Raw genomic sequence first — 21,472 nt, 5'->3', positions numbered from 1 at the left:
CCGAGAGAGTGAACATGGGTGTCTTCGCTGTCGCTGTCGATTTGTTGACCGGTGCGCTTCCTGGAGGCGGCCACTGCTGACGCCGCCGTCGCCCGAAGTCGTGCGGGGGGGCCCATTTCCGTCACGACCGAGCAGGGAGCGAGGACCAGCGGGTTCACTTAGATTTTCACAGAAATAAACCGCAGCTAGAAAGAACAGCAGTGTATCAAAAAACACTTCGACGTCTTCTTGGCGTGAAACACGTCAAAGAACCCCAGGTGGTCCAAATTTACGGAGCGCCCCGCCCCCCCCCCCCGCCCCCTGCGGCGTGCCTCATAATCAGATCGTGGTTTAGGCATGTAAATTCCCATAATTAAATGATTAATGTCTACGGGAAAGGCTTCTGAAACTCAAATGTGCGAATTTCAGCCACCGCCACTCGCCAGTGCCGAAATAAAGCCGATATTATTCCCTGCGACCATCGACGAAGGGGGAGAGAGAGAGGGAGAGAGAAGGAGAGAGAAATAGAGAGAGAGAGAAAGGAAGAAGATAGAGAAAGAAAGAAAGAGAGAGGATGCAAAGAAAGGTAAGGAGGTTAAGCAATGGTCCGGTTGGCTACCCTTCCCGGAGGGAAGGAGTAGGGGAATAAAAAGAGAAAGAGCGCGGAAGTGGGGATAGACAGAGAAAGAGAGAGGAGCAAGGTCGACCAAATATTAGGCCAAGCGAAGCGGCTGAGTTCGTGATCGGCGCACATGGGCGTACGCATAAACATTTCTGACAAAGAAAAATTATTGTAATTTCAATTATGGCCATGGTGCACATGGTTTCAGGTAAAGCGTTTGCCTTTTACGATGACCGCTCAACGCTCCAGCATCGAGCGCCCGCAACACTTTGCATCAAAATGGTATCTTGTGGAGTGTGAAATTTAGTTTACCTACTATGTAAATGCGGTGAAACGTAAACACCAGCGCCGACAGTGCATGTCACTTTGACTTAGTAAACTCTGCATCAATAGACATGTTCCGGCAGTGCGTTGAGAGAAAGTAGGAGGAATCTCTCCTGCATTTTTATCACTGGCTGTAGCCTTCCGTTTGGTACGCTCTGACGCCTATCACACAGTGCGAACGAGTAGCTCACACACGAAGTGTATCTGCCTTATGTGCGCATAATACTAACGTCAAGACTGAACAAATTGTGCAGATTCTGCTGCCTTGCCTCTACACATTTCATAAGAAGCAAATAGCCCTCGGGTGGTACGTCTCCCGTGCGCATGCGACGCAAGCAAGTAATTGGCTGGTGTGGGAGAATGATAAACAAGGGAGGTCAATAGGGAAACTGTTCTTCAAGAGACTATCAGCTGTTAGCCGTAAAGTAAAAACAAAACACTCAGGTTGAAGGTTGACGATGAATTAGCGGGATTTCAGTATCATACATACATATAGGCCAGTTGCCTTCTCCCAAGTTGACGTACCACGTGATGCCTGCGGTTGAAAGAATGTTTCGCGTCAGGTACCTTAGTCGCGAGTGGCGCTGAGAAAACATTCCCAGGGCTATATCTAGTACAGACACACACACACACAAATACCCAGGAAAGTGGGTGGGAGAATGGCCGACTCGGTAGTTTAATGGTAGAGCACCGCAACCGTAATGAGAAGGACGTGGGTTCGTCGCCCACCTGCGGTAGATAGTTTTTTCGTCCGTTTTATTTCCCTTTTGCTTATGATTTCTACAATTCACTTAAAAAGTGCAGTTACTTTCCCCTATGCTTTCCTCTGCCTCACTGCCTGCTGATGTTGTGCGGTTGTAGAAAAATATCGAACCCTTCAGTATACTTCCTTTTCCGGCCCACAGAAAGGAAAAGGGCACGTATGAAACTTTCGTGCTGATGTTTTTGCCTGGTCGCGGTCTTTGCCAGAATGCTCTGGCAAGTACTCGTAGTTATGATACTCTGACGATGACCGAGCCTCAGTAGAAACGTTAGCACGAAAGTTTCATAAGTTCCGTCGTCCTTTTGTTCCAGTTTTTTTTTTTTTGCAGAATCCGTGGACATAAGTTTATAAGTATCACGCACTGGCACACAATTATGCATATGAACTCGGTGAAAGGTGTAGGCTCAAACTGGTGCATTATGAAACACATGATATGGACGATATACATGAGCATACACTAGCGTACCAGCGAACATGATGCACAAAATCAAAGAACATGATCTTACACAACGGGATGCCAACTGACGCGTCGGAAGCTCGTTGGGTTTAGTATACACACTGAAGACTAAGCTGCAGACAGCGAATGCAAACAGTACAGACACATCGAAGCGCTTTATAGATACAGAACGTCTTGCATCTAGTGCTTGCATGCCTTGCGTAGGCATCATTGATCACCTATTGTCATCATTTCGGACAGAAGTTCGAGATGTGGAAATGATAGAGTCATGAGGGGGGGGGGGCGGCGGGCCTCGTCAAGCTGCCTCTACTGGAGCAGCTTTTACTTGCAGCCTCCTCCATCAAGTATATGGAAATAAAGCTATTCTATTCTATCATGTCTCGTATTTCATCCTTACGTCGGCCAGGCATTCAGAAATTGGCCTCCAACCTAAACTATCAAGTTCTATTACACTATATTGGCTACGAATTCATCAACTCTTCAACATCCAGTGAACACAACAGTGGTCGTTTATAGCTGAACAGACCACTCTTATGTTCGATCAACTCTATGACGGGTAGTGCTCATAGCAAATGGTTCACTTATGTCTGCACGTACCTCTTACACGCTGTCCCTGCGGCGCAGTTTTGTGCCAAGAACCAATCCCGCAATATCAGAAACCGGCCTAAACAGACCTCAGTGACCAACTGTGGTGACTGCGCGCACATCCGAATGAAGCAACACCATCGGGTGTTCTCACTCCTTTCTTTCTTCCATCCCTTATACCTCTCGCCCGCTGTATGGTAGTAAACCGGATTGGCGTCGGGTTGGCCTCCTTGCCTTTACCTTTTGTCTTCTCTCTCTCTATCTCTTGGGACTTCTACATTGAGAGGAAACCAAAGCTCAAAAAAAGTTCACAAACGATTACAATACTCCTTAATGCGAAACTTGAGCGCAGCTCTATACGTGTGTTCATTTCGCGATATACCTGTATTGAGGCATCGCACCGATCACCACACCGACTGGCAGAGCCGCGACGCGCGGTGCTATATATAGACCGGCCACACAGTTGCCGCGTCCCGACAACTGTATGTTATGCAACCGTAATCTTCACCGCGAAACGCTTGCGGCGAACGCTATGCGCGACGGCGACCTTTCTAGTTTTTTTTTCTTTCCCCCAGATGGTCGGCACCGCTGCTGCCACGGATGCGTGGACGGGAGTGCCATCTGGTGGTGCTTCAAGGTGGCTTCCTTCGCTTTCCTCCTCGCGCTCTCTTCGCTATCGCCGTCTTTCATCGCCCGCTACGCTCTGCGTTCGCTCTTTCATCTTTCGCTGTGCTCGTTCACTCGGTTGCGTCGAGGTATGTCGAGGCACGCCGACGCTTAATGCAGGAACAGGCGCCTAAGAGCTGCGTTCCAGAAGTTGTTTAGCAACCAAAAATGACTGGAAAACTGTACTGTGTGTTTCACGTAACTTGAGACAAACCTTGAACATATGCAAATGCCACGTAGCTGGACCGAATCAAGGTAATGCTGTTTGCCGTCGCTTGTAAATACTCAGAGTATTTCTTTTGGCATACTGCCTAATTAGATAATTACTCTTAATGAATGAACGTCTCAATTATTATAGTTAGATTAAAAGTGTAAAAGAGAAAATTGTAGAGCAACACGAAAAACTACCGGTACAGCTTTCTGTTGCTCAATACGTGCTACATAAAAATATTTTTCCGACAGTGAAAGAAGCCCGCGAATGCACGCAAAATTTCCACGTGACTGGCCGCTCGAGGCACTTTCTATCTCTCTCTTCCTAAAAAAAAAAAATAAAGGAAGAAAAGGAAAGCTAAACGTCTTCGCGTGGGAGCAGACGAAGCTCCCACGCTAAGGGACTTTCGATTGCAAAACACATGGCGCAAGGAACATGGGCACACGCATTCGTGCAATCGGGCTGGTGATTGGCTGCTGGCGCCAGCAGCAGGTTTCGCTCTAATGCCGTATAATTTCGAAATAGATGCTTAGATGACAACGGCACTCATTGCCATATATTTTGGCACCATTATCTGGGCTACGATTTCGCTGCGATGCCTTTTATCATGCTATTCCTTTTCACGCTTCGTCAGTGTTCTGAGCGACGCTCCACTCGCGTTATCAATAGGATCAGCAGGTCATGAACGGGGGATGGTAAGAGTGGCACAGAATCGAGCGGACTGCATCGGTACGAAACGGAGGCTGTGAGCTCTGCTGTCTTAGCTTTACCTTGAGCTGTAGTGGGTTGTAGCGCACAAAGCCGCTAGGACTTCGGCAGAAACATAAAGCACACGCACGAAATGCCAAATGCTTCCAAAATTAGTTAAAATGCAAAGATTTTCTCGCGCCTTTTCATAGTAGTGAAATTACAGCTTATGGAAACGAAGAGCTTCGTGTGTCGTTCTTGCGTGTCTCCTATAGCCGTTGCCCCGCCCCATGTCTTGCGCTACATCACGACGCTCCCATTATGAACCCCCCACAATACGACATCCCAACTCTGATTCACTCAGATTTATCCTCTTAAATTGAACTGAATATTTCTTGTAAGTTCTAGAGGAGACGGAGAACAGAGTCATGAGTGCCTAGCGAAGAATGTGTTTGCCTTTACGTGCAGTTGCACGGCAGCGCTGTATATATAAGTACGACAGGAATCAGTCGATTCGCATATCAAACGTGCCATGAAAAATCTCTACGTAAAGGACGAAGTGGTATTCCTGTTGGTTACGCGCACATTGCACCTTCCTCCTCTCACCCCCCGCCCCCCATAAAACATAACATGGCACAAAGAAGAAACTAGCGCTTCGTTCCTTTTGGACACAATGCGTCTTTTTCGCATCAGGTAATCAGTTGGTTCAATTCATGCCACCATTTTTTGCGTGGATAGGGAAACAGCTAGCCGAGACATGCAAGGGTAATGATTCTAAACGAGGTGGCACGAGGGATGGTTTCTCACGATTTTCGACCGGCAACGTACTGTGACATACATAGGCCGCGATAATTGGTCCGCCATTTTTTGGTGAATAAAGCACGTCGCACGAGACTTCCTGTATGTTATGCACGCGCTGCCCTCGATGATGCTTTTGGCAATTTGAGTACAGTAGCAGCAAGTGCGGAATCTGAGTTCATTTTTTTATGTATCTTTTATGGGCAGGTAATGTCCTCGGACTTATTCAATTATAATGTGTGTATGTCACTGGCTATTCTATTGGGAGTACCTTTAGTGGCTTCTGCCCAAGCGCGAACTGCTAATCGCGCTGGTTTGTTGTTGCCTTTTTTTCCCTGTATGCGTTCATGTGACCATGCTTGCAGGTTTGTGAGAAACTGCCTCTTTTGCCGGAATTCTCTTATTCCAATTCATGTTATCATGACCTATCATTGTTCAATCATTTAGCTAAATAAAGTTATTATAGAAGCCGACAAAGGTATAGTTGGCAACAATTGCAACTACATCCAAATAAGTTAAACCGAATTTCTTTGCTGATATTCGTTAGCAATAATGTAGAAGCTTTTGTGTCTCAAGGAGGCTCGTATGTTTTATTATGAGGAAGCGATATGCTCGGATGTCTCATGGTTCGAACGGTTTGCTGTCTTCTTGCGCAGTTGGAGTTGACGCTGTTACACTAGACACGGATACACACGTGTCTGTGTTTAGGGCGAATTGGCATGCAGAGAATTTCTCCACCAAAGGTTCACCAGCTTTCCCGACAATGACTTAGAAAGCTGATGCTTCATTACCTTATTTTCCTTTCTTTAGTTGGCAGCTTAATAATAAACATTTCTTAATATGGCATTCTGGTTCGGAATGTTTTCGTCATTCGATTAATTTTTCTTTTTAGTTCTTTTATATGTAACTACAATTAACAATTCTGATGGCATAAATTGAGAAGTTAATACCTGACATTGCACCAGCCTCGATTATGCTTTGTTCTGAGTAACAGCAGTGAAATGTACTAGCGAAATAATAACTCAAAGTGAAACACATCTTTTACTTCGACGTTGCGAAAAACACCATCGCAGGCACCGGCGCTATAGCGGCGATCGAGATAATGACAAGCAACAGACAGGGGATAAACTTCGAGTTTTCGCGATCTATCCGGATGGGCGGAGCAGTAAGCGGGACGTCCGCGCAGTTTATGGTGTCTCTCCTTCCAAACTACGGCAACAACAGCAGCAGTAGGCACCGTGTCATTGAAACCAGGCGCGGGGTGCGGGTATTCGGCGCTGCGCCATGGCCCGTGCTCGATTTGGCGCAAAAAGAGGCCTATTGTGCGTTCGCCAGACAATGCCGGGGTTGCGCTCGGGGCCACGACGAGATACGCCGATCGGGCGGACAAAAGGCAGACGCAGCTCTTTTGTGTTGCGCGCCCCGAGCACGAAAGAAAAGCACGGGATGGGGGGGCTATCAGACTGGGCTCTGATGGGGAGCAGGCTGCGGCGGTCCCCCCGCGGCGAGTAGAACACAGCGATGCGGCGACAGTAAAGAGCCAAAAAAGTACGCAGTAAAGGTGTAGCGAGAGCCACCACTCGTACTGTGTAAGTGCTCGTTCGGCATTTCTGTTGATCACGCATGCCAACTGTCACGCACCCTGTCGCTCCGTCTTTCTACCCCCCCCCCCTTCTTTTTGTTCTTTTCCTCCCCATAATACTTGGGGAGGCTGGCGGGAACTTGCGCTTTGCCCCCAAATGCCCAAGTGTTTAAAGTTTTCTTCTTTCTTCGTGGAAAATCGTTGCCGTCTCTTTGATTGTTGTTCGCGTCCACGCGAGCAAAGAATTTGTCGATTCGCACAGTGTGTAGCGATTCACTGTGTTTTGATCACGACACGCACTGCGGATCTCGGACGGCCGCGGTGAATGGTATATTGAGTTGAGTGCTTTCAGTGAACCCGTGAATGCTGACACACCATTTAGTTCCTTGTTCTGTTCTCAGTACGCGTCCGCCTTGGATGAGCGCACGAGGTTAACATTGCCCTGCACGGAGCCGTGTTTTTAACGATTATTCTTAATTTTTTTTATTACTTCGTTCCCTTCGTCATTCGCTTGCACGAAGCCGCGCCGGCACTGCCGTTGTGATCGTCAACTCAGCAAGAGGGGTGAGAAGAGATGGATGTATGGTAGAAAAAGGATACTAAAAAAAACCTTGTACCTTGTAGATGGTAGCCAGCTTCCTTGCACTTCTTCCATTCCCTGTCCACGCTTTTGAAATGTATATAAGTGTGCCCTCTAGTTGCCCATTTGTTACATTCATGTTCCTGAAGCAAGGGGGTTAACCGAAGGGCCCGATTTCACGCCTGTGTTGTCCTTGGTGTTCTTGTTTGTTGGCTTCTTATGATATTCATATTGCTGAGTCATCCCTAAAAACAAACTCTGTTCTGCGCAAACTTTGCTTCGGGATGCCGCCGACAGAAAACCTGTCGTGAACCTCCTGTTCTACAGGAAGCACGAATGGCCATGTTTTTGTGTAGGTATGCATGCCAAAATCAGACCCGTCTACCAGATAATCAATGCAAACTGGGAACCCTTTTTTTTTTCTGTCGGCGGCATCCCAAAGCAAAGTTCGCGCAGAACAGAGTTTGTTTTTAGGGATGACTCAGCAATATGAATATCATAAGAAGCCAGCAAACAAGAACACCAAGGACAACACAGGCGTGAAATCGGGCCCTTCGGTTAACCCCCTTGCTTCAGGAACATGAATGTAACAAATGGCCAACTAGAGGGCACACTTATATACATTTCAAAAGCGTGGACAGGGAATGGAAGAAGTGGTCAAGGAAGCTGGCTACCAACTACAAGGTAACTGGAGGTACAAGTGAAACAAGTGACGGCGGATGCAAAGGATGAAAAAAAGAACGGTACTCAAAGTTTTATAAGGCTGGCAAAACAGAACAGAGCATACAATTTTTACAGCAACATAAAGGGTAGAGCTTTTGAGGCCCGAGCTAGCTGCCTGAGGACATGAACACACAGGAGCAAATACTTGCGACATAGTGAAACTTATATATACTGCAGAGAAGAATGTGAAGAAGACAAAGCAAATTGTATGGAATGCCAAGAAATCCATCCAGCCAGAACTGGAGAAAATATTTCCTTTCCAGAAGCATTGGAGTCCTCAGCTGATAGCAGCGTTATCAAGTCATCGATGGAAATATCAGCAATAGATGATTGGGCTATGTGAAAAAACAAAACAGAAAAGTAAAAAAGAGAGATCATTGTTCACACTTTTTGTTTCCGCGTATACGAACTGACATCAGAACTCGACGGCGCTTGCATGCACTTTCGCAATGTATAGGCAGACAGACATTCTGATGCCGCGCTCACTCTGATTGACAGGTTTATTTCCATTCTGATAAAATTACTCGTGCTTCCTTTTCAGGTTCATGCAAACGACTAGCATGTTCGCATTGGCTAAGGGTCTGTATACCAAGAACAGACGTTTCGCCGTTCCAAACACGATGAAGTCCCGCGTTTAATTTCAAGGTTGCCTCAATTATTTTTTTTCGTCCGTGTCATCCCGCTACGAGTTTGACTTCCATGTGAGCCTAACGTATTCCTAGGCGCAAGCGTCTGGCGCCCGTGAAAAAAAAATAAATAAAAGAAGGCTCGACTAACAAAGACGCAGAAACTTCCGACACAACGCCGTGGGTCAGTAGCAAGAAGCAGCGACGGCGCGCTGTTTGCAAAAGTTACACCAGTGATGGCTGGCAACACGCTTAACCTCTTAAACTTCAACGTGTGCATGTTTACATGACGGCGTTCCAAGCGTAAATAAAGGAGAGGGCGAAAAGTGACATATGAACATAAAATGACTGCCAGAAATACTTGCGCTGCGGGGAGATGCATGAGGTTGGTCCGAATATGTTGTACGTGCGCAGCGTGAAGTAAACAGGGATCGTCGTTCACTGGTGAGAGTGGCGAAACCGCCGGCTTTTACTCATTTTCAGTGCAGTAATTGGCATCTGAGTTTGGCGGGACTCGAAGGGACCAACTTCCCCCGCCCCTGTGACAGCGCGAATGATTTCTAAGAATATGCGCGTACGCTGTAAAACCGCGAGTTTAATGATCGGCGCAAGTTTCTTCGATATAGGAAACCTTTTGAAGTTCGAGCCATACCAAAAATGAGCCCCACCGGGCGGTTTCACGAGCGAAAGGCAAAAATGAGAACGTGTGCATAACGTCTATTGCATTTTCTCGAAGCGAAGTCCTTCAGCGTGGGCGGAAGCGCCGTTTCGCCGGAATCGTCGGAACTGATCGGAAAGAAAAATACCGGCACTCGTAGCTTTGAGACGCAGCAGCACACGTGAACTTTGAAAAAGAAACATGCCGTCATTGCCGCGCACGTAAAGCGAACACGAGGTGTTCGTTGCAAGTGACCTCCCTCGAAGGTATAAAACTATAATTCTCGAAAGCTCTCAAAAGCGTTGTACGGGAACGAGCACTTTATGAGAGAACTTCCCACGTGGCGAAAAGGGCTTAAGAGCTCTTTCCCGGGAGTCGTAAACCCATTAGAATTACATAGCGCCGCTGAAAAAAACAAAATGACTTGTGCTTAGTTTTCTCTGAGCGAAAGCCATAAGCTTTCACTGCACGCACTTAGCGCGCGGAAAGAACACGACGCAAGCGGTGAAGAGTACACATTTTTCGCGAAACTGGAAGCGCAAGTAATACCCGCACGTTCGTGATCAGCTAGGAAGTCGAAGAAGTACTTTTTTTTTTTTTTTGCAGTGGCCCCGCTTTTGAGCAACGTGTTTAATGAACTTCGTGAACTTTATAAGCAGACAAACTGCAAATGTAAGAAACAACCCTCAAACATGGTCGGTGTGCCATAGAAGTATAATGTATTTTATCTGTACTTGGGAACTTCTGCACAGTCTTCCGCACGTGGAGTATGTAGCGCACGTTCACGCATTCAGAATTGATCCTATAATTGATCATCACTGCGACGCTGCCTGCAATAGCTTAAAGCACCATCCAGCCCGCACCGGCCGACGCCGATCCCGCCATGTCAATCACTGCGGTCAAGCAAGAACGATGAACAAGTTCTCAAGGAGTGCCCGTAGCCACAGAGACTGCCACGCGGTTAAACCTAATACACAAGGTCCGGACGGAATCACCTAATGAAAGACATACTCGCTGAAGAGGGATATCATAAGAGAAGCCAACAAAAACACCAAGGACAACTGGGGGGAAACTTACTTGTACTTAGTAATTGAATTAAAGAAACGATAAATTAATGGCAATGAAAGTGGATGAAAAAACAAGTTGCCGCAGGTAGCGAAGAATCCCACGTCTGCGCGTCGCACGGGTAGAACAAGCACCAGCCCTACCGCCAGGTACATGTTATGGGACTGCTCCGGATGCAGAGATCTCCGGCAGAAGCACCGCTCGACCCTGTCACCTCATTTGTTGACTGTGTCACCCCCAGCCAACGCCAATCGAGCAAAGCAATCGAGTCTGCACGTCAGGCGGGCATCCATAATCGAATGTGATTAATTTTCCTTAATTATGCACACTCCTTTTTAGTCCAAAGATTCCGCTTCTAATTTATATTTTTCAATCATTCGACGCGGCTATGTCAGCATCTGTTGCACTCGCTGCTTCATAGCGCTGGCAAGTCGGCATGCGTAAAATCCGTGGCAATTTTAGCAATAAAAATCCGATCTTCGGTCACCAGAAAAGTAGCCCGTGTCGTGCGTGTATCAATGATGCACATATTCGTTTGTAACGGTGTGCACTTTTGTGTATGAAATCTGAGATGTGATTCTCGTTACTTTTGGCATAACTATTTCGTCTCCGATTGGTGAGGCTGGCTCAGGAGAACCATGTTGGAAGCTTCACAGTAGTGTACGCATATGGCTCAACCGGGAACGGGTGATTACGAGCGAAGAACAAGATGCTGCTCTCGTATGGATCAGTGAGATAACGTGAAGGTTGCCGGTCTAAGTTGACCTGCGTCGTTATAAGAGGAAGCTTTAGCTCGGGCGCTCCCATCTAAAAACATGTAAAAGGAGAATTCGTTTTTCTCGGCAACCACTGCACCAAATTTGACGAGATTTGTTGCATTTAAAAGAAAAACTTAAGATCTAGTGACTGCTGGTTTTGAATTTTTGAGTTAGGTTATCAATCTTTTTATTAAAAATCGGCAGAGATTGAAAATTTTCCAAAGACGATGCTATCAAGTTTACAACTCGGTAACTCAACAACGAAAAAGGATAATAAAATTCTGTGAATTGCATCTAATAGTAAATCTAAAGCGGACAAAATTGATATGCTACACATGAATATAAAAATTTTATAATATGTAAATGCAGCTTTTGCAGAACCCTTGTAACCATTAACAAATTAACGTAAGATGTGAAATGACATATCGAATTTGTCCGCTTTGAATGGTCTAATGGATGCCGTTCACAGAACCGCGATATCTGTTCTTGTTGCAGAGATATTGACTTGTAAACTTCGTGCTTCTATATTTTTCCGACTTCCAATTTTTTGAAAATCTTTTTAACAGTATTGAGGCCCAAAATCGAAATTCCACTTCCAACAGTCACTAGAATTTAACTTTCTCTCTCAAATGCAACAAATTTCATTAAAATTGGTATAGGGGTTAGCACAGAAAAACGTTTTTGCGTTTTACATGTACTTGAATAGGCCGCGTCGGAGTTAGGCCCGAGCTAAAGCTTCCATGCCGTGCCTGCAAGCGGGTACCGAGTGGTAAGAAATAGATGTTTAATGGTCTTTTTGGAACTCTTTTAAAGTGTAAGCTGTTATGGGCTCATTCCAATAGTCATTTTGGTTGGCAATGTTGTCCGTCGCAGCTATCGCCAGGCTCCTACCCTCTGTGGAGGATGGGATACAGTGGTTGCATTGTCTCGAGGAAAAAAAATAAAACGCCACAGGCCGGCGCCAAACATACATGAAATATATGTACGGCATACCTAATTAAATCACTTGGGCTATAGCTGACTGTTTGTCACCGCCCGCTCCAAAGGGGATGTGAAATACATCCTTATCATCATCATCGTTGTCGTCGTCGTCGTCGTCGTATCGGGCTACTTCTCACGCCATGTGAGATGCGCGCCGCGTAGCGTCGATACGTGCATAATTTGCATTGCATTTGCATATTATTACACCAGGTCTCACGCCATGCGGCAGTTGCATAGGTAGTGGTACAAGGTTTGGATTTCCTTTCATACATGTGGCCCCTACCCAGTTTGGGGGATTGGCCAAGATATGAACGGATTGTCTTGAGGAAGAAAAAGAAGATTACAAATGCCAAAATGAAAAGCGTGTGTGGCATACCTGATTAGATCAAGCAGGCTAGGTGACTGTCACCGCTCCGTTTCAAAAGATATACCAATAAATAATCATCATCATCAGCAGCAGCATCAGTATCCGAACGTGACACTGGTCACGCGATGCGACATGCGCGCCGCGTAGCGTCGATATATGCAAACTTTGCATTGCGGTTGCGTTGTATTACACCTGGTGTCCCGACGTGTGGCAGTTGCATGCAGCTGAACATGCTTAACTAAGGCAGGCTAGGTGACTATTTGTCACCACCCTGTATCAAAGGGGATGCCAATAAATAATCATCATCGTTATCATCATCATCAACAACATCGTGTCGTGCCACGGGTCAAGGGATGCTATACGTGCGACGCGTAGCCTCATTCCCTGTGTTTACACCTTATGGCGCGTCCTCGCAAGCTACGAACCGCTGTTGAAGAAGCGAATTGTAGCACGCGCGCGGCTACAGCCAGGCAAGGTCAGGCTCAGCAAACCGCAGTGCAGAGAGCCTCACCAGCCGCAGCTCGCCATCGACGCCGGGCGGACAGTTCAGATCGTCCTCGCGAAACCGACGCAAAGAGGCTTCGCCGCAAAGGCCCTCTAGTGCGAGCTTCTGAAAATGGAGCTCCCGTAGAGCCGCTCCTCCAGCTTACGCTGTTACTGTGCTGGGTGCTGTGCGCAGGCCTGTGACTTTTTTTACCAGCTCTGTCTAGCAACATTTATTATATGAACACTGCACGTGCTTGGGCACTTGAAAGGAAAAATTAAAAGCTTCTTTATTGTATAAAGTTGGCGCGAGCGTGGTGCCACTCTTGCCACCGCGCTAGAGTTTACTGACAGCGTCCACAAGTAGAATAGGATGCTCCTCGTCTAGAATGCGTGCAGCGTTGCGGCAACAGTCAGAAACGCCGCTGGCTGGGGCTAGGCTACTCGCAGCACTTTTCTTCGTACACTGGCTGTACATGGCCCGTGTGCATGGCCGACTGGCAAGGCACACACACAGACGTGCATGAGGCGAGAACTATGCAGGAACAAGCGTAGGTTGTGCAAACCAGAGAAAGTGAGAGCGGAGGCAACTAAGCATATATATATATATATATATATATATATATATATATATATACCCGCTCGCGGGGTGCTCCTACGGCTGCCTCGGATGGGATCTTAGCTCGCGGCAGCCACCGCCGCGCTATGCACCCCCTCCAAGTCTCCGTCCTCTGCATCAGAGATATATACGGACTGCCCGAAAGAACGGCAATGCATGTAGGAGGAGAAAGAGAGACGGAGGTAGGCTGGGGTGGAGGGGTTGCTGCCAGAGAAGGAGGAGAAGAGTGGGCGGCGCAGCGGGGCAATTTCTCCCGGCCATCGATCGCCGCCGCCGGAGCCGTGAATATTTGATGGGGCAAGCGCCGCTCGGGCGCGATGCAGCAGCGCCACCGCCACTTCTACTCTCCTCCCCCTGGAGTCGACCTCTTCTTCTCTATTCTGCCTTACCCTTTCTTCCTCCTGCTTTTGCCGTCGGGGACGGTCGGACGGGCTTCTCCCGTCTCTGCCAGCGCGCCCTTGTGACGGCGAAGACGACGCTTCGTCAGCGATGAGGTGGATACGCGTCCCGTCTCCCGGCCTTCCCCCTTGGTCCCCTCCCTCGCTCCTTTCACTGTCTTCCCGCGCTGGTGGAGCTTCGACAAGCCGCAAGACGCGGAAAGCCTCGCCGCACTGCCAGAAGGGGAGCTCAGTTCAGATTTTACGTGTTACCTTTGATTGCGCGAGGACAAGTGACGGACAGCAAAAGCGGAGAAACGCGGTGCTCCCCGCTGGTGATGTTTGACGTGTCTTAAAGGCTGACGTGGTGGAGAGATGGCATGGCGATTTATGCCGCACGCGTCTGTGACTGCCGTATGTTCGCAGTGCTTCAAACACGTGCATGGCCAGAAGCACGCGGTGTCTCTTAAGGAGAAAAGATCCATTGAATCTTGTATGTCGTACCTCTTCCGTATAACTTTAATAGCCCTCAGCTAGAGAATATACAAAACCTGCAATAAGCGCATGCATCATAGCTGACATCCGGTCAGAACTATGGTAATTTTTTTTAGCGTCTACAACAGAGCAAGTACAGAAAAGTGTGAATATTATAACGGAAGTAGCGCACAACAAACGAAACTTGCAGCTTCGAAGCCCCTCACTATTCCCTGACATTGGACACCGAGGTGATTATCATTGTAGCATCATGTTATTAATACAGCGCCAACAAACAATGACACCGAGAAGACACACAAAAAACCTACCACAGGCTGAATAGTCAGCGCTCGTGTTGTCAGTTTTTCGTGTGTTTTCTCTGCGTCGTTGTTCACTCACGCTGTGTTAGGAAAATTAATCCCGTACCAACTAGCTCAACTCAAGGTACACCATAGTCTCGATGTGCCAACCTCGTCTCAAACCATGGTCAGATGCTGCTAACGGTGATACGTGCTACCTAACTTGTAGAGGATGCAGAACCAACCTTTTGAAAACACTTTGTGGCAGCGCCCCGCTGCCTCTACTTCCAAGAACACCGCCATGTACGTGTTATTATGCAACCAGCGTCCCGGCAATCGGGAGCAGAGCACGACTCCGCTGTTGTGAAACTTTGTTGGGCGGTGCCCACATAGCCTGCCTTTCACGCGACATCATTGAACCGCGAAAGCCCATCACGTCAAAGTAACGTGCACGTACTAAACATGCATTAATATGCCGCATAAAACTGAAATTGTTAATGAATAGCCGGAGGTTGCCTTCCTACGAGAAGAAGATGGCTCGCCATTGATTGCTGTGGCAGTGACTGCTCGGAACTGCCGGGAAGAGTGGATTTATTTGCATATAATACAAAATTTTGCGTGGCAGTATAACGTTATCGAGCCCTTTCCGCACGTATACGACATCGCTGTGCCGGCTCTTCTTTTCTGAGGATCCGTTTTAGCGGCATCTTTAACTCCCCGTTGCACGCCGTCGCACTTTTCGACCAGCCACCTCACGCTAAGCAGGGGGTAGTGGGTCCATTGCAGACGCCGGCACCGCCATCCTCATCCGGTTACCCACTTTCTCTGTGATAGCTCAAGTCTAGGGAAATGCTCACCACTTCTGCGCACTCCTCACCTCTTCTCAGCCATTTAAATAAGAAAAAAAAATCAAGTAGGGCCACACCGAAACTTCAAGTTGGCCTACCCCCAAAATTTAAGTTGGCCCACTCGCAAATTTCAGATGACCTCCCTGAAGTTTTAGTATGCCCACCCCTAGATTTCAACTTCGCCCATCCCCAAATTTAGGCTCCCAAATTTGGCCATCCCCAACTTAGGCTCACCCCCAAGTCTAAGTTGGCCCTCCCCCAAATTTCAAGTCGGGCCACCCCCAAATTTATGTTCACCCGCCCCCGAATTTCAAGTTGGCCTACCCCTAGATTTCAAGTTGGCCCACCCCCAAATTTTCGTGCCAATGCTCTTGCGTTAGTCCTCGTCTTCTTCCCCAGCTGGCTGGCCCTATATTGAAAGAAATCGTCTTACGCGAAGGAAGGATGGACAGACAGTTTTCTCGTTGGGTAACCATAGAAATGCTTGCGCATTTACATCCTGCTAAGATAGACAATACTATTCGTTTTCAAAGCAAAGTGACCTATTGGCCCGGTCAAACAACGCTGCGGGTCACCGCCCGATGCTTGCTTCGATGGTTACCTAAATTTGACGTCAAAAGATTAGAATAAAATCCTATGGGAATAGTTAGCTCTACGTTACAGGGCCCCAAGAATGGTACTGGGCCAGGAGGCTGAGTATATCGAAGAGGCTCAGAGTAAAACTTCAGTTCAGTTGGAACTACTAATTATTACTTCTTCCTCATCCTCTCAAGCAAATATTGTAATTAACTTTCTGCTCCCGTTCAGCTGCGTTGTCACTTGTTCGTGATGCGTACCGCTAAAGGTATGTTTCCAGGCTTCGAGAAGAGCTTGATTTGATGTTTGATTCGATGTCTGATTCCCGCCGACGGAATTCAAGCGCCCCGTTTTGCGGCGCTCAGTGTCTCAGGGCAATTGGAACGCTTTCCTCGAACTAAAGGACCTACGCTGGATCTCCTATAATTTATTCAGTGACAGGAATGGAACTCAGTGGACACAGGAACTCCAGTGGACACCAGAAGAAGCAGGAACTCTAGTGGACACCAGAAGTTTGAGAAAACAGTAAACGATAAAGAAAAGTTTCAAAACATGACGTTAGTGTTGATTCATTCGACGGGAACTTATCACTGAGGACGGACGAGTCAACTATGTTTGGTCTCTTCTTTTAATAAGACTGTGAATGAAGCAAATTCATGGTTTTCGGTGTTTAAATGTACACAGCGAGGGCAGCATGTGCCCTTCCAATCTGTCTGCTCTCAGACAGCTTCAGTAGAAATTAAAAACAAAAACAAAACACCAGCAACACTGGATGTTTCGGTAAGGAGAACAACGTGTCTGTTGTTTGGCTTCATAGTGGTAAAGTCGTGGATGTCAAATTTAAGGGACACCGACAGAAGCTATCGTAGTTTGCTTCGCTTGGCCTCCGACCATTTCAATCTCCTGTGGACCTTTATGGTGTTATCACGCCTCGTTTTAATCCTGTAGCTTCTCACTGTCCCCGCGGATCTTTGGACAAAAGCACATCACCGGTCACAGCTCGACTGTTTCTGCGATATTGCCATGCTTCTTTCTTGTACGCTCCTTTCACTTTTTGAGGTTTATGCTGTTATGACGCCTCTGTCTTATACTGCAACTTCTCACTTTGTGCAAAGTTTGCATTTCATTTCCAGCATGATGTGAGAGGGGAGCTGAAACGCTGGGTAGCTCATGGTGTCCACTGTGGCGCGACAAGTGGCGGTGCATTGCATGAAAGTTTAGGACATAATGCTTGTAGACGGTTGTCGTCCATGCGGCTTTACGTACGTGCTGAAATAGCGAGGACGCGATGTTGGCGGACCAAATAGGCCAACTGTTCGTTAGTTCAGCGCAACAACGCACTAAGCAACATGATTTACAATGTATCCCATCTAACTTCTGCCAAGGTTAAAAAATATGCCAAGGCACTTTATAAGGACGAGCCTAATGCATACTGTTGGCTATTGTACGGAGCAAGTCACAATGGTTTTGTATTCTGCTTAATTGCATAATTATACAAGGCTAATTACAGAACTTCGCAGGGATTAATTCTAGCACAGAACTTGCACTGAGAAAGTTGTAAAGCCTTCTCTGAAACATTTATTTCATCAGCTTCTTACTTCCTACTTGTTGCGAAATTATTTTATTTTTTCCTACATCCTAAAGAAAGCCCGCTTAATATGAAAAAAAAAGCATGTGACATGCCCACTTATGCTCCTCGATGACAGTGCTTTCAAACGTGCCGCGTATGAATGAACAGCGCATTTAGTCTGGTGGGCTGCAGCTTAACAGGTGACCAGGGAGATTGGCAGGCACCCACTTTACGCTATTATGAACGTCGCTTACGACACGGTTTCATAACATAGTAACGACAATGAAGGAAATTGTAGCGCTAATGCCTGCGGATGCTGCAAGCAGTGTGGTTCAACCAGTACGGGAGCGCTCATTAGTACACAGATTTGCCTTAGGTTCGTCCTTTGACTTTAAACGGCTTCGTGAACTGATAACTTTTTTAGCGACATACCGCGTCATGAATAAGTAACATTTTCCGACGACAGGATTCTAACAGAGGACCTCTAGGGCAATAGCCCGGTGTTGAAGCCGTTATGGTACGGAGGCATGCGTCGACATGCGGCATAGAACAAACTTAAGAATTTTTCGCGGCAAGCCAAACCGTTGAGACGCCTATCGTGTTTCCATTTCACTACCACACCTCATTGATGCTTTTAAAGAAACATTTTGCAACAAATAAAATCAAAATCAATCACTTCGTCAGGCGGAACCTCTGCGATGATTAGCGATTGCGCATGCTCTCAGATTCTAATTGCCTTCTACATATAACCCGCCGTGGTTGCTCAGTGGCTATGGTGTTGGGCTGCTGAGCACGAGGTCGCGGGATCGAATCCCGGCCACGGCGGCCGCATTTCGATGGGGGCGAAATGCGAAAACACCCGTGTGCTTAGATTTAGGTGCACGTTAAAGAACCCCAGGTGGTCAAAATTTCCGGAGTCCTCCACTACGGCGTGCCTCATAATCAGAAAGTGGTTTTGGCACGTAAAACCCCAAATATTATTATTCTACATATAAAAAAAAAAGAAAGATCGCTTTGAGATTAGGCCATTAAAGTCAGATAAATTGTAGTAAACAAAGCCACAAGAATGTACCAAGTCAAAAGCAAGAAGATAAGATAAATCCATGTACTACCCATCATTCCCACAGTGTATGAACGATCGCGGCGCCAAAGCTCCTTCTTGTAATTATTGTAGAAAATTCTATGGCTACGACGGATTGAAGCACGTCACTGGCGTGAATTGAGCGGCCAACTCCTGCGCCGCTGCCTTGTCACTTTTAAGGCGAAAGCTTTAATGGCCGCAAACTTGCGATTTCGCCGTGACCGTGCTCCAAGGAGGTTTGAACGGCACGCCTTTCCACAGCTTTGTGTCCTTTGCATGAAATCAGCAGCGTGAAAGAAGCATGGATTCTGGACGCTGCAGGTGCTGCAGTTTACTTAAGACGCAGTCAAGCCGTCGCTTCAAGGCTATGCTATGCACCTGTAACGTTCTACACTCTGCGTAGGCAAGTGTAACGACAAGGCTGCCTTTCACTGGATTTTTTTCTTCTCATTATTAAGTTCAATTTTTATGCAGCTGCTTCTGCAAATTCTAAAGGAACGCGCGTGATCCGAAATATCCCGCGACAGCAACATCGTTTGGACCATTCGTCGGGCTGTTGCCATAAAGTAGCTTCAATGGCATATTATATTAAACGCTACAGCAAGGACATAACAAACGTAATAAAAACAGCTGAAAAGTTGACAGTTAAGAACATTACCATCAGTTTTCTAAACTTACTCAACTTCGAGACGCGGTCGCATTTCTAGCCACATTTTGGGCCGTAAGATATAATTTAACCTTTAGCTGTGGATGCCTCAGTTTTCTCCCCAGACTGTTCTTTAGAACTCCTTGCGAGAATAGGCTTTAGGGAGACGCGTGTTGTAGGGTAGAGCTTCGTTGAAGTAGCGGCTTTCCTCGAACTATTCTTCGCGAGAGCACGACGCCGGTGCTACGTTGCTTAGTATTACCACTGGAGGCTTTCAGCCTATAACGCGACTTCTCTGAAGCGAAATAAGGTTTTTGATGGTCCGCTGGGCAAAAATTGAAAGAAGACAAGAGAGTGAAAAGTTCTAATAATAATGAGCGCAGCGACAGTGCTGCAATAGTATCGTTGATTCGTTTCCCGGGTTTCGTTTCCAGTTCCATTTCCCGAAGATTTAAAAAAAAACAATTTACTGTTATGAAAACTTTTTATGTCGTCGCTGATTTTCCACATTGTAAAGCGCTTCATATCGGAGGGTGTTGAAATTTTTGTCAACCTCGGTTTAGAAATTCCTGTTTATCCGCATTTTTTACCCGAAGCACAGGAAAAAGAAACCTGCTGTCAGTGTGTTCGCGTGCTATCCACACTTGCACTTGCGTTATGAGTTGATTTGATTGATTGATAGGTTTTATTGGCGCAAGGGCCAGTTCTAGCCAAATAGCGCCAACGTTGTCACGAGCTATCAGAATATATTAGGCTCTAGGCCTTCTTTTTATTTCACCTAATAATAGTGTAAGATTTGGATGCGTTAACTTTTTTTAGTTAAGAAAATAAATAGTGTGAACATTTTCCAATGAGGACGCGTGCTTTCGTTTTCTTTTTGTGCAGTGCATAAACATAAACATTAAATGAGTTTACATGTTGCACGAGATGAAAATAAAACCAATTTTGTGCACCACGTTTAATTGTATAGCCCTCAATTAATCGCTTCACTAAAGGTCCACTTCACGTAGATTCCGACATGTATGTTAAATATGTATGTATGTTAAAAATATGTATGTGCATTTTCTCTCTCTCCTTAAACGTGCAAATCGCCCCCAGCTACTCCCACCTTCACGTACCGACTACCAACTTCCAAGGCAATTTCTTTCTTTCTTCGCATTCTCCTTAGTCCAAGACTGCATAAGCAGTACCACTATAACGTAAATCTATACACGTATTCAGACAAAAAGATAAAGCTTCTGCACTACAGAGCTGTTGGTAACAACAAGCGCCAGCCAATCATGATGTGGACATATTAGCTACGACTGCCGATGAATGGAAAATAGAAATTACGAACGAGCAGCTTTCTGAATTCGGCCTCTGCATTTTACTATAACCGGTACTTTCTCCCAATGGGCTACGAACCTACAAGAACAGCTTTAGCCTGACGCGGTATTCATAGTTCTGCCCGTGATTCTGATCTGTGGTAGTAAATGGTGATTGTTATCGACATTGATCTTGTGTATGCACCATGCGAGTCTGTCTCTCTCTCTCTCTCTCTCTCTCTCGATCTACTTTCTTATTATCTTTCTACCACTTTCATCCTGGGATTTTCTTTACTGGTTAACCTCCCTGCCTTTCTGCTTTCTTTTTCTCTCTCTTTTTTCTGTCTCATTGATAACGCTGTCACAGTTGTAAGTCACAGCAGAGCTCTTGAAATGAATAGTCTCTGCATGCTTCGGGTCAATTTGCTTCGGGCTTCAAACTTGTCACAGACGATCATAAAAGGCGTTCCTACCTTTTAACTTTCCGTTAGACCAACTTTACTAGAGATACTAAAGCTCTTTCATTGCAATCCACATAACTGAAACACTCGCGTTTTGCCAGGCTACGAGTGTTTGTTGACGCTCTCCGCCAGAGGACCGATTTTGCTACATGCAGAGAAAACCATCCCATCGAAATCTGCAAATACGTCGTGTGTGCAAAATGCATCAAACGGCGCTCGCACTGGCTGTGTGTCGAGCAACGAAAACAAAAACATCTCGCTCGCCACCGGAACCACGTTTCGAACCCAAGCACGCGCCGCAG

The 21,472-nt window shown here is 46.5% G+C and overlaps 1 protein-coding gene across 1 annotated transcript in view; it reads right to left on the bottom strand.

Moving 5' to 3' along the window:
- Positions 1-21,472, bottom strand: part of acj6 (abnormal chemosensory protein 6) — a 54,895-nt gene that overhangs the window by 13,036 nt on the left and 20,387 nt on the right. The gene's annotated exons all lie outside the window — the stretch shown is intronic.

The sequence above is a fragment of the Dermacentor variabilis genome, chromosome 4, assembly GCF_050947875.1.
Source record: "Dermacentor variabilis isolate Ectoservices chromosome 4, ASM5094787v1, whole genome shotgun sequence".
Taxonomy (NCBI): domain Eukaryota; kingdom Metazoa; phylum Arthropoda; class Arachnida; order Ixodida; family Ixodidae; genus Dermacentor; species Dermacentor variabilis.
Note: the sequence above shows the minus strand (reverse complement) of the source record. Positions and strands in the feature narration are given on the sequence as shown.